The 12,833-nt window shown below is 40.3% G+C and overlaps 1 protein-coding gene across 3 annotated transcripts in view; it reads left to right on the forward strand.

Moving 5' to 3' along the window:
- Positions 1–12,833, forward strand: part of LOC150081980 (GTP-binding protein 8-like) — a 111,912-nt gene that overhangs the window by 38,411 nt on the left and 60,668 nt on the right. The gene's annotated exons all lie outside the window — the stretch shown is intronic.

Consider the following 12,833-nt stretch of genomic DNA (forward strand, 5'->3'; position numbering starts at 1 on the left):
AAAGTTTAGGAAAGAAGATTCAGGTTCAATAACTTTTGATTTTCCAAGTAAGCAAGTTTTGAAAGGGCATGCTGAAGAGATTTATCCGAGATTATTTGCAAAACATTCCGAAGGAGTCTTATCTTTGAATGAAGAAACTGAAAATAAACGAACTGTTCTTTTAGAAGAAAAAGACTCATCTAGTTCCGAGGTTGGAGATACACTCATGGGAGAGTATTATTATTAAAATCAGTTTATTTCCCAAGAAACCTTGGGTCACCCCGGGACGGCTCTGTGCCAGAAGGGTGTGAATATTTACAGACTGAGGTGCGAGGAACACAATGTACAATAAACAAGAGTACATGCATGCTCGACCCGAGACTTTTACAGGATTAAATATACAATAATGTACAAAATATACAGTAATATACAAAATATATGATTGCATGAAGACAAAAAGTTTTTGTCATATACAAATAGGCAAGTTTAAAAAAAAAAAAAAAAGTCTCATGTCCAGGAGCAGGTGAGTATTATAAGTTCATAATCTGGTAGCAGTTCTTGAGGATTTCCTTGCTGTAGAGCTTGTCTTCACAGAACCCTATCAGGGTGGATTCTAAATTTATTGAAGATCCGAAGACAATTGGCTGGAAACATGTTATTTGGTTTTTTTTTTTTTTTTAGGAGCAATAGCAACTAAGGCCATATTGCTCCGGGATATGCGGTGGTCATTCGCTGACATTTCCGCATCCTCCGTATTTGGTGGTAACGGGCTCGAACCTCAGTCTAATCAAGAAACGTGTGCTACGCACTGCTGCTCTTTCCCACCTGGCCACAGAGGCGCCCTGGAAACATGTTCCTCAGGGAATCAATGCTTGACAGCGTAAGATGTAGAGGGAGACAGGAGTCGGGATGCTTCCCTCTTGCCCTCCTAGGGCCAGAGATTAATGTGGATACCGATGAAGCATCAATTCGCCTCGTTATAAGCCGTGCAAGCGTGAGGACATTTTTTGTTATGATGATATGTCTCCAGGGAGTGGTGCCCAGATTTGCTTGTAGGATAAATCTGGAGATAGGGGGTGGCCTACCACCCTGTTCATCCATCTAAGCAACCAGTACTCTAAACTGAGATACTTCTGAAGGTATGAGGCAGGGGCAGATGACCAAATTTCTGAGACATAGAGAGGAATCGGTGTAACACCCCAGGATGTGTTGAACAAGCAGCGCTGGCTGATGCACACCAACGAGCTCTTGACGCTCTGCCCAAAGAGCAGCGTACGTCTTCAGCCTCATCCTGGCAAAGTGAGGCTGAAATGTGAGCCCAACGTCCCAGGTGAGGCCAAGATCGGTATGAGAGGTCACCTTTTGCACTGGTTCCCCACTAATAAAGATTTGGATATCATTTTTGACTTTCTTATTGGTTATCGTCAGTTGTGCTGATTTGGAAGGGCTCAAATGCAGCCCTATTGTGGAGATAACTTTCCAAGCTCAATGATAATGTAATATAAAGAGATTAACTGAAGAGCCTTCAAAATAAGGTTCTTCAAAATAAGGGTCCTTGAGGTTGTCACAGACATTCTCTCAGATATGCCAGACAAGCTGTACTTGCTACCTGGGAGTCTAAAACGCTGATGGAACTGATATTCGGGTGACACTCAAGTGAAGTGGACCCAATTTCGGCGAAGTCCGGACAGTCTGTGACAGCCAAATCCTCTGCTTGCACCTTCACGATGGTGGGACTGTTAGTAATCCTGGGTATAACCTCCATGCACAAGCACATGGTGGGTGACCACCCAGGTGTGAACCAACGTAAGCAGGGGTCGAGGTGTGGCGCCCACACCACATGGAGGAATGCCGCCCCTCTATGTTACCAGGCAGTACTAGGTGGTAGATGACTCTCATCAACCGGTGAAATACCACCACTTTGCTTATTGGAGGCTTGAAGTGGTGGAACCCATGTTTAGTCTCTAGAGCTAAGTTCCGGTCAACCCTTCCCTATCTCTTCCATCATGCAGTATGAGTGATGACTTTTGAGGTTATGATGAACGTCGTGGCGAGATCCAATATTCCTTACATTTCGAGGGTACAGCTCTAAAACGGTTTTTGCAGGCCGGCCGCTAGTTAGTACACCGGACCGAACCTATTGGTAACTCTCTAGGAGGCTTCCGGATCAGCTAGTGTATAATCTTGCTACCTCTACTCTGCCAGATAGTGACTGGAGGGAGTCCGAGTAGTGTGTATGCGGGGAGCATTGTCGAGGCCACGTTATGTCAAGGATCTGGGTATATTCTTACCACATGTACGCCATATCCAAAAATTTCATTACTTCATACAGCATGTCCCACCCACTTTTTCTTACTATTGAATACACCATGAATTGTCAAACTAATAGAACAAGCTTATCTGCGAAAAGATCTAAACCTCCCAAGGACTTCCTAATTCATTTCACAAATATACGTGGTCTCAATTCTAATCTCAACGATGCCCATTTCCACTTGCAGTCTGCCAAACCACATGTACTTTTTCTGACAGAATCTCAGTTATCGGTTGATTCAACTACTGCTCATCTCAGATGCCCAAATTATTCGCTGTATGATTCCTTTCGCCTCAAAGGTGGTACTTGTGCATATGTCCGTTCTGATATTCCCTGTCAGAGACTTGGCAATTTGGAATCTCCTCTCTTTGATCTTCTCTGGCTTAAAATCTCTCTACCTCATTGTATCAAATTCATCTGTTGTCTCTACCGTTCTCCCAACTCCACTAATCACTTGGAGCTCTTTGACTTCCTCTCTTTGCAACTTTGACTTCCTTCTCTTTGCAACTTTCCTAACAGTGAGGTAATTTTCCTTGGTGATTTTAATGTTCACAACTCCAGCTGGCTTCCGTTTTCTAGTCACACCGACCCAGCAGGTCGAGATGCTGAGGTTTTTGCAATTACTAATGACCTAGCACAGATTGTTCATTTACCTACAAGAATACCGGACAATCCGAATCATACAGCCAATACGCTTGATCTTTTTCTCACAAACAACCCTTCTAAGTACACGGTCGAAGTGAGAGGTCCTTTAGGCACTTCAGATCACAACTTGGTGATTGTCTCTTCTCCAATGGAACCTTTATCTCATGGCTATTCCCAACCTCGTGTTGTTTGGCATTACAAGAATGCAAAATGGGATGACCTGAGAGACTTCTTTTCTTCTTTTCCTTGGTCAGATTACTGTTTCAAAACTCCTGATGTCAACGTTTGCTCAGATCGTGTCAGTGAAATTATTCTTGCAGGAATGGAATCCTTTATCCCACACTCCACTTTAAAATCTCGTCCTTTATCTAAACCTTGGTTTTCCAATAAATGTGCTAAGGCTGTTCAAGCGAAGAATGTTGCATATCGTAATTGGCTTGTTTCTAATTCTTCAGTTTCATTTTCTGCCTACACCAAAGCTCGCAACAATTGTAAAGCAGTTATTAATCAGTCCAAACTAGAGTTTGAACAGGCTAAGAGTAGAAAACTTGCTTCTTGCCCTAATGGTAGCCGAGCATTCTGGTCTCTTGCCAAAGCTATTGGCCGCAACTTTTGCCCATCTCTGCTTCCACCTCTGTCCAAACCAGATGGTTCTGTTGTCACTTCAGCCAAGGATAAAGCTGACCTGCTAGCATCCCATTTTTCTTCCAGCTCATGTATTAATGAACTTGGTAAAACACCTTCCACCATTCCCAACACGGTCCATTCAATGCCTCCTGTGATCTTCTGTCAAAAGGATATCAGAAGGATTTTGATGAATCTTGATGCTAAGAAAGCTCCAGGTCCTGATGGTATTTCTCCACTTGTTCTCAAAATCCGTGCTCCTGAACTTACTCCTATTCTTTGCCGCCTTTTTTCACTTTCTTATTCCAAAGGTGTTTTTCCTTCTGCTTGGAAATTTGCTCATATCCAGCCAGTTCCTAAAAAGGGTGACAAATCCCTCCCATCCAATTATCGTCCCATTGCAATTACTTCTACTCTTTCTAAAGTAATGGAGAAATCAATTAACCGCCAACTCTTAAACTACCTAGAAACCTTCCGTCTGATCAACGATCACCAGTATGGATTCCGTCAGTGTCGATCCACTGGTGATATCCTGGCTTATGTTACCCATTTATGGACTACTTCAATGGAAAGGTTCGGCGAAACACAAGTAGTTGCTCTTGACATCTCAAAGGCTTTCGATCGTGTTTGGCATAAAGGTCTTCTAAACAAGCTTCCATCTTATGGTTTGCCAACTGTTTTTAGTAATTGGTTATCCTGTTTTCTCTCTGATCGCTCACTGAGGGTGATGGTAGATGGCTCTCTGTCTTCTAACTTCTCCACTAATGCCGGTGTCCCCCAAGGTTCAGTTCTTTCCCCCACTCTTTTCCTCTTGTATATCAATGACCTTCTTCCATTGACTGGAAATCCTATCCATAGTTTTGCCGATGATAGCACATTGCATTCAACTTTCCGTTTTGAGAAATCTTGTCCTGCTCAATCAGCTTCAACTTCTCGAAAATCTGCTACCAATTCCTTAAATGCCGATCTTCAGGTAATTCTCAAGTGAGGCAAAGACAACTTAGTTGATTTCACCCCTTCTAAAACTCAGTCTTGTCTTATATCTCGCAAAAAGGATTCTTCTGCTCCTATGCTTATCTTTAGTGACACTCCAATTTCCAGGCAAAAGGATATATCTCTTTTGGGGATTACCCTGACTTCTAATCTCTCTTGGCACAAGCACATTACAAATATTGCTTCCTCTGCATCTAAAAAACTTGGTTTTCTCTTTCGCTCTCGGCGTTACTTTTCTTCCAAACAGCTGCTCACTCTGTATAAATCGCAAATCCGCCCTGCCATGGAGTATTGTTCCCACATTTGGGGTGGTGCCTCCAAAACCTCTCTCAGGCTTCTTGATTCCATTCAGAAGAGGGCAGTTAGGTTAATTAATGATTCATCTCTAACAGAGTCTCTCCACTCGCTTTCTCATAGACGTACTGTTTCTGCTGCATGCCTCTTCTACAGATACTTCCATGGGCACTGTTCTTCTGAATTGGCTTCTATAATTCCCGCTCTCTCTTTCAAAACAGTCTGAACACGTGCCGCCACCAGCCAACATCCATTTACTGTCCAACTTCAAACCCACAGAACCAACTTTTCATCTTCCTCATTTATTCATTCAACTGCCGTTTTCTGGAACAATCATCCTTCATACGTATTTCCTGAAAATTACAATCTACAGAAGTTCAAGTCCAATGTCAACAAATATCTTCTTTCGTCTTCTCAACCTCCAACCCAAGCACGGTACTAAGTACTATAGGTTCTAATACCTCTCGTGTTTGGGGTTCACATAAAAAAAAAATAAATAAAAAAATAATATCCGAGTGAATTGGAAATCAGCAAAGAATTTAAAAATTTGGAGGCAACTAGCAGTAGAAGTGAAAAGTTGGAGAAAATTTATAGAGCACTGCTGACCATTAAACCAACAAGTGTCCAATCTGAGAGACTGTTTTCGATCACTGGTCTCTTTAACACAAAAATAAGGTCAAGTCTATCAGGAAAAATGCTAAATATACAGCATTTTTTAAGGGATCATTTTCAGAAAAAAGCTGAGCAATAAATAGTAAAGTAATTTCCCCAAGCTGTTTTTTTTCACATTATTTTTATTTATTTATTATTATAGGGCTCATTATTATTATTATTTTTTTTGTTTACTATACGAGAAGATAGTTTTTATTCAAAGGATTTGAATACAATTTGTAATTTTGTATAATCTCAAGCTGGTTACTTTTTTGGAGCATTTTAATTTTTTTATTTTTTTTACTATAAGAGGTGATAGATTTTGTTTAAAAGATTTGATTACGATTTGTACAGTCTACCCAAGATAAAATAAATACCTGTGTTATAAACTTTTAATTATTTTCCCTAAGTCTGAGAAAATCGGTTTTAAAAACGGTTTTAAGAGTGAACTTCGGTTAAACTCGGTTTTGAAATTTCTCGGTTTTATGCAAGCCCTAGTGCCATTGTTTGGTAAGGGCTGGGTTTCAATCATAAATTCCCATTTATGACTGGAGGAATTTCTCAAATCCTCTTCAAGTTAGCTGATCTTAGGTGGTTAGGGTGGTGGCACAACATGAGATATTCCAGGTTTCCCCCCACACACACACGTCATGCAAATTGGCTCAAGAACACAAACTGCCAGGGCGCCTCCGTAGCCATGTGGGAAGGAGCAGCAGTGCGTAGCACACGCTTCTTGATTAGACCGGGGTTCGAGCCTGTTACCACCAAATACGGAGGATGCAGAAAGGTCAAGGGAATGACCACCGCATATTCCCGGAGCAATATGGCCTTAGTTGCTAATGCTCCTAAAAACCAAATAACAAACAAACAAACTGCCACAGACAACTATACATATGGATATTGGACATCAGGCTCAGTTTTGCTATTAAAATAATAATTATCATAAATGTACCTGTGGGGGATTTTGTTAGTGTAAATTTATTCATCTGCTTATTTTTGTGATCTGCAAAATTGGTGTATATCTCTGAATTTTTATAACTTGGATGATTGGAAGCATGCCATTGGAAGGATTATTCCATTGTATAAGGCAATGGTCAGGCCACACCTAGAGTACTGTATACAGGTCTGGAGGCCTCATTTCAAGAAGGATGTAGAGCTGCTGGAACGAGTACAGAGAAAGGCAACAAGATTAGTGAATGGAACAAAGGGGTGCTCTTACGAAGAAAGGCTTAAGTTTTGCAAATTACAGTGTCTGGAGACTAGGCACCAGCGAGGTGATCTGATAGAGGTGTATAAAGCCTTGAATGGTTTAAGCATGCTCAATGCTGATGGGATTCTTCCTCTAGCTCAGAAAAATCACCTGAGAGGGCATAAATTCAAATTGAGGAAAGACAGATGTAGGATAGACGTGCGGAAATTTGCCTTTAGCCAGCGGGTGGTTGGTTGGTGGAACAGACTTCCATCCCTTGTGGTGGAGGTTGATAGCCTAAATAAGTTTAAGGCTCAGCTGGACATGTATTTTGAACGAACAGAGGGGTGAAGTGGAAGTGGGTTTTTTTTTTTTTTTGGCTGATGCTGCATAAGCTTGCTTTCTTGCATCAAATGCCTCTACTAATGCTAAAGAAACTGGAGAGGGAGTGTGTCAAATTTTATGTCAGTCAGTACAGATATCTTGAAGGAATCTGCAGGTATAAGTTTGTGCTGTTCTGTGGGATACTTCAGTATATCACTGTAGGCATAACTTTAGCATGGCTTATATCTTTGAATTTTTGGAACTTTGAATGACTGGAAGCATACCACTGTATAGAAGAAATTAGTGAGTTTGTGATTCAAATTTTATGCCAGTTGATATAGATGATGTAGAGTAAATCTGTGAGTTCTGTGGGATACTTCAGTACTATCACTGTAGACATAACATTGGCATGGTGGCTGTCCCATTGCTCTTTCCATCCTGGGATCCAAATTATATAGGGGATGGTGTTTTGTGAGGAACTTTTGGACACTGATTACCTCAGTTTTGACCAGTATTCACTGTGCTATATGATAATTGTAATTTGATTACTTTGTTTTCTGCCCTCATGGATTTCCTGTCAGTTTGGCAATGAGGCAGCAACTGCATTCTATGACGTTTTTTTTTTTATAGAGCTGTCTTGAAACTGTCCTTAACCTTCTGGTAGACCTTTATGATTATCTCCCTTCCCCTATGCTTTTCTGTTCTTAACTGTTCCTATCTGAAGATTCTTAATGCATGAAGAATCACTGCTTATGACTGGTCAACTCACATTTTGTCAGTCACATGAATATTTCTGCTAATTTGCTGAATTCAAAAATGCAAACAGAATTTCTCTATTGCACAATTTTTTGTGAATTTAAATGTTGCTTATACTTTTTAAATGTTTCTGTGCATTTACAACCTAAGATGCCTCAGGAATCTATCAATCATCCTAAAAGTGTTTGTTATGTGCATGGTGAGCTGACTTTTAAATCAGAGCCGAAACTTCACTCCTCTAGCTAAAAAGTTTATGAACTTTATTTCAGATGTAAAGTGTGTGATCAAGGTAATTCTTGGGCCCCTCATTTCTCTGTATCAGTTATGTTAAATTATTTGCTGCCTGCTTAAGTGGATTTCATCAATGTATGCCATATCCTGTGTTTAAAGGGAATCAAAAGACCATTCTACGGATTGTTATTTTGTCATGGCTGAAGATAGTTCTGTAACAAAATATTAGAAATGGCTTCTTTCCTTATGGATAGCGATGAGAACCAGGAAAAGGCTTCTTTGTGTTGCCTCTTTTTTCTTGCTAAATGGTCAGTCATGCAGCACAGATAACACAGTATACAAAACCTCTCACATGAACTGTCTCAGGCCAACAAACTGTCGTTGGCTGAATGTTTTCTGGTTGCACAATTCTTGCTACTCTAGACACTGTTAAGCATGAACACCTCAGCAGAGTAGAAGGGCCAGCTATAGTGTACATATACAGTTAGACCTGTGGGTTGCAAAAGGCAAATGTCAGGAAGCTGTTTGCAATACATCCTGAATTGTTATTGGAGCTAGGTGCAGCCTGCAGAATTGTTTTGAATGATCCATTGCAGGTCGTGACTGGATTGCTGACTCTAGACTACATTTGGTTTTCAAGTCAGTGTGTTTTCAATTAAGGCATAGAGTACCATTCAGCCGTTTATCGATTGTAATTAATTGCACTGGTGTGTACAAAGAAGGAAAGAGCCATATCTTGACTCTCTTGGTTGGTCAATGGCAGGAGAGATGGAATGATAGTACTAAGGGTCACATTACAAATAAATTCCTTCCACGTGTAAATATTAATATTAAATCTTGGTACAGATGGTTTAGTCCAAATTTACACGCAACCTTCTTGACAGGATATGGATAATTTTTTTCAGAGTTACATGAGTTAGTTATTGTGGACCATTCTGCTTGTATCTTTGGCAAAGATGAAACTTGGGGACATATTTGTTCTGATGTTCCAAATTTACATGGGTTGAATCCTGGATGTGAACAACTTCTGGTAGGAATGGAGGTGGAATTCAAATCCTTCCAAGAGTTTGCTGTCCACGTACTTCAGATGGTTAATCTTATTATAAATAGTGCAGCAAGAAAATTAATTGTTGCATCATGTAATGAGGTCTTGTGGCTGATCATTAGAACGGATTTCACTATTTCAACAGGATGGGTGCAGGATGTGTGATACCATTCTAATTATAGATGGGAGCTTTTCCTGTGTGGGCAATAACCCCCAAATCGTTTCATTGAGAAAGACATCTTGTAGGGTTCTTGTGCGGATGGACTTCATTCTCTCTACAATACTATGAATTATATCTGTGGTATTGTAAGTATACCGTGAGATTGCTCAAATTTGGCAGGGACTGCCTGATAAAAAAAAAAAAAAAAAAACTCCAATTGGAGCAGCACATTGACTTGTAATCTGTTCAGGTCTCACAGGGGCTGTGCATCAGAACAGATTGATATTTATTAGCAGAGTAGATGTAGGATGCGGGTACTGCTCTGATTACTGGTGAGTAGGAGTCTGCTCTACCGTACTCAATTCCCAATGTCTGCTGTTCACCTAGTTGCATCTCCTGTGTTGAGTTGTGTGCTGCCAAGAGAAAAACTTGGACTATATCCCGATTTAGTGATCATATGTACTTGATGGACAACTGATGATGGGTAGATTTAATTTGGTTTATCTAGATTTGCTCCCAACAGTGTTTACAGTCTGCTAAGATGTACACCATGTGGCGAGCACGTCTTTCATGAACCCATTACTTCTTTTGGACTTCATTGATGTAAGTCACCTAATGTGGATTCTTATTCCTGGTGACATCTTTGTTAAGTCTGAACTTCATCAGTGTGCAAATTTTATAATTGATGGACTGATGGCATTTTAGTGAGCTTCCTGTCTAATGGGGTTGTGGTGTATTTTACTGGTCTAACTGGATATGTGTTTTAAATATGTGTATTTATGTATATTGTATAAGTAGATTCATGTATATATCTCTATGTATGTTATTGTATGATATGATGGGGAAGCCAGTTTTTTTGCAAGGAACACCTAATATAATAATAAAAAAAAACAGAGCCCTTTGTAAGCCTGTCTGACTGTGCATAAGGCTTGTACTATGCATAAGGTCACACTGAATTGCACATTCATGCCATCCCTCAATATCTGACTCTTCTTTTTGTAGCTTGGTTTAGACAAATAGAACTGTTACTCACTGTAAACCTCAGTGTAATATAATGCTGTCTGTGTAACTTTCATATAAGTCCCTATATATTATGAATCAAATTAGAAACAACTTGGGTTGATTAATGCCATTTTATTAAAGTCGATTATAACTCTAACCCAACAATTATAACCGAATTTAGGCTTGGGTTTGTATCCTGTGTCAGTGGGAGGAACTTTTATGGGCAGTTTTCCAGCACTTGGAATGGATTGAAATGTAGTCCATTTCAAGCCTTGGTGATTGTTACTTCAAACCAACTTCTCCAGTTGATCACATGCATCAGTAATGTCATATACATATGTTAATAAAGAGACTGTGAGGTTGAGTGTACTTTCATTTAAATATGAGAAGGAACTTACTTTGTTATTTATTTATTTTTTTCCAAGTCTTATTAGCATTAGCATTAGTAGAGGCATATGATGCAAGAAAGCAAGCTTATTCAGCATCAGCCAAAAAAAAAAAAAAAAAAAAAAAAAACACCATTCCCATTTCACCCCTCCGTTCGTTCGAAATACCTGTCCAGTTGAGCCTTAAATTTGTTTAGGCTATCAACTTCAACAACAAATGATGGAAGTCGGTTCCACCAACCAACCACCCGCTGGCCAAAGGCAAATTTCCGCACATCTATCCGACATCCGTCCTTCCTCAATTTGAATTTATGCCCTCTGAGGTGATTATTCTGAGCAAGAGGAAGAATCCCGTTGGCATTGAGCATGCTCAAACCATTCAAAGCCTTATACACCTCTTATCAGATCACCTTGCCGGTGCCTAGTCTCCAGACTGTAATTTGCAAAACTTGAGCCTTTCTTCGTAAGAGCAACCCTTTTTTCCATTCACTAATCTTGTTGCCCTTCTCTGTACCCGTTCCAGCAGCTCTACATCCTTCTTGAAATGAGGCTTCCAGACCTGTATACAGTACTCAAGATGTGGCCTAACCATTGCCTTATACAAGGGAATAATCACTTCTTTATCCCTGCTAGAAAAATTCCTGTATATCATTGACAAGACACCGTGAGCTACTCTTGCAGCTCGTCTGCACTGCTCAGAGAACTTCATATCTGCCTGCACAATTACCCCCAGGTCCTTTTCATTCTCCACCACTGTCAGTGTAGTACCGCAGAGTTGATACGTTGCTCTGGGGTTACTGTTTCCCATATGTAGTACTTTACATTTGTCAATGTTAAACTTCATTTGCCACCTCTCAGCCCATCTGTTCAACCTTTCCAGATCCCGTTGCAGCAGCATAGCATCAGTAGTGTCCTTAACAACCCTGCCAACCTTTGTATCATCTGCAAACTTGGACATTAAACTTGATATACCATCATCAATATCATTCATAAACACCGAAAACAACAACGGACCCAACACTGAACCCTGAGGAACTCCACTAATAACATTAGTCCACGTTGAGCAGTGTCCATTGATTACCACTCTCTGTCTTCTGCCACTCAACCATCCCCTTATCCATAGCAGCAATTTGCCTCCAATGCCACACTGCTCCAATTTGTGCAGCAGTCTTCCATGTGCAACAGTATCAAAAGCCTTTCTAAGATCCAAATATATAATATCAAAGTTATTCCCTGCATCCAGTTCTTTTGTGACTACATCATAGTATCCAATCAAATTGGTCAGGCAAGACCTGCCCTTAACAAAACCATGCTGCGTCTGAGCTATAACTGAATTCTTGTCTAGATGATCCTGCAGTGCTTCTTTAACCAGTGCCTCCATTAATTTTCCTGGAACAGAAGTTAAACTAACAGGTCTATAATTACTTGTGTCAGCCTTTGATCCTCCTTTGTGAATTGGGGTTACATTTGCGCATCTCCAGTCTATGGGTACCTCCCCTGAGTCCAAAGAAGCTCATAATTATGGCTAGGGGTTTGCTTACTTCCTTTGCTGCCTCCTTTAATATAACTGGATAGATCCCATCCACCCCAGGTGCCTTTTTTATGTTTATCCTCAACAATCCCTCCACTTTCCTCTCAGTTATTACAAAATCATCTAGCTCACTGCCAATGTCTACTTTACCTACGTCATTCTCCTTCCTGAATAACTCCTCATGCGTGAATGTAGATGCAAAATACTCGTTTAGATTGTTAGCCACCTGAGCAGGATCCTCAACTGTTGAACCATCAATATCCAGTGGACCAATCTGATTCATCCCTTTCCTTCTTGAGTTTAAATAGGTAAAGAACTCTTTTCTGTTTTTCTTTGCATCCTTTGCCAAAGATTTTTCGTAGTCTGCCTTTGCCTGCCTAATCTCCTTTGTGACTTGGTTACAGACCAACTTATATCTATCATAGGCTTCCATGTTGCCCATTAATTTGTATGTATTCCATGCATTTTTCTTCTGTGCCACATGTCTCATTAGTTCATCTGACAATTTAGGCCTAAACGTGAACAATATTTCTTAGTTGGTATGTAAAGCCTGGTAGCTTCCAGGATTAGTTCCTTGAATGCTTCCCATTTTGAGTTTGCTGTTGGTAACACATCAGTTGGTCCCACTGTATAGAATTTAAATACTGTCTCAGACCATCATAGTCGCCTTTACAAAAACAAAAACCCTTCCCTTTACCTCTGATGGTAGTTA

The sequence above is a fragment of the Mastigoproctus giganteus genome, chromosome 8 (genome assembly GCF_048544385.1).
Source record: "Mastigoproctus giganteus isolate SK-2022 chromosome 8, ASM4854438v1, whole genome shotgun sequence".
Taxonomy (NCBI): Eukaryota; Metazoa; Arthropoda; class Arachnida; order Uropygi; family Thelyphonidae; genus Mastigoproctus; species Mastigoproctus giganteus.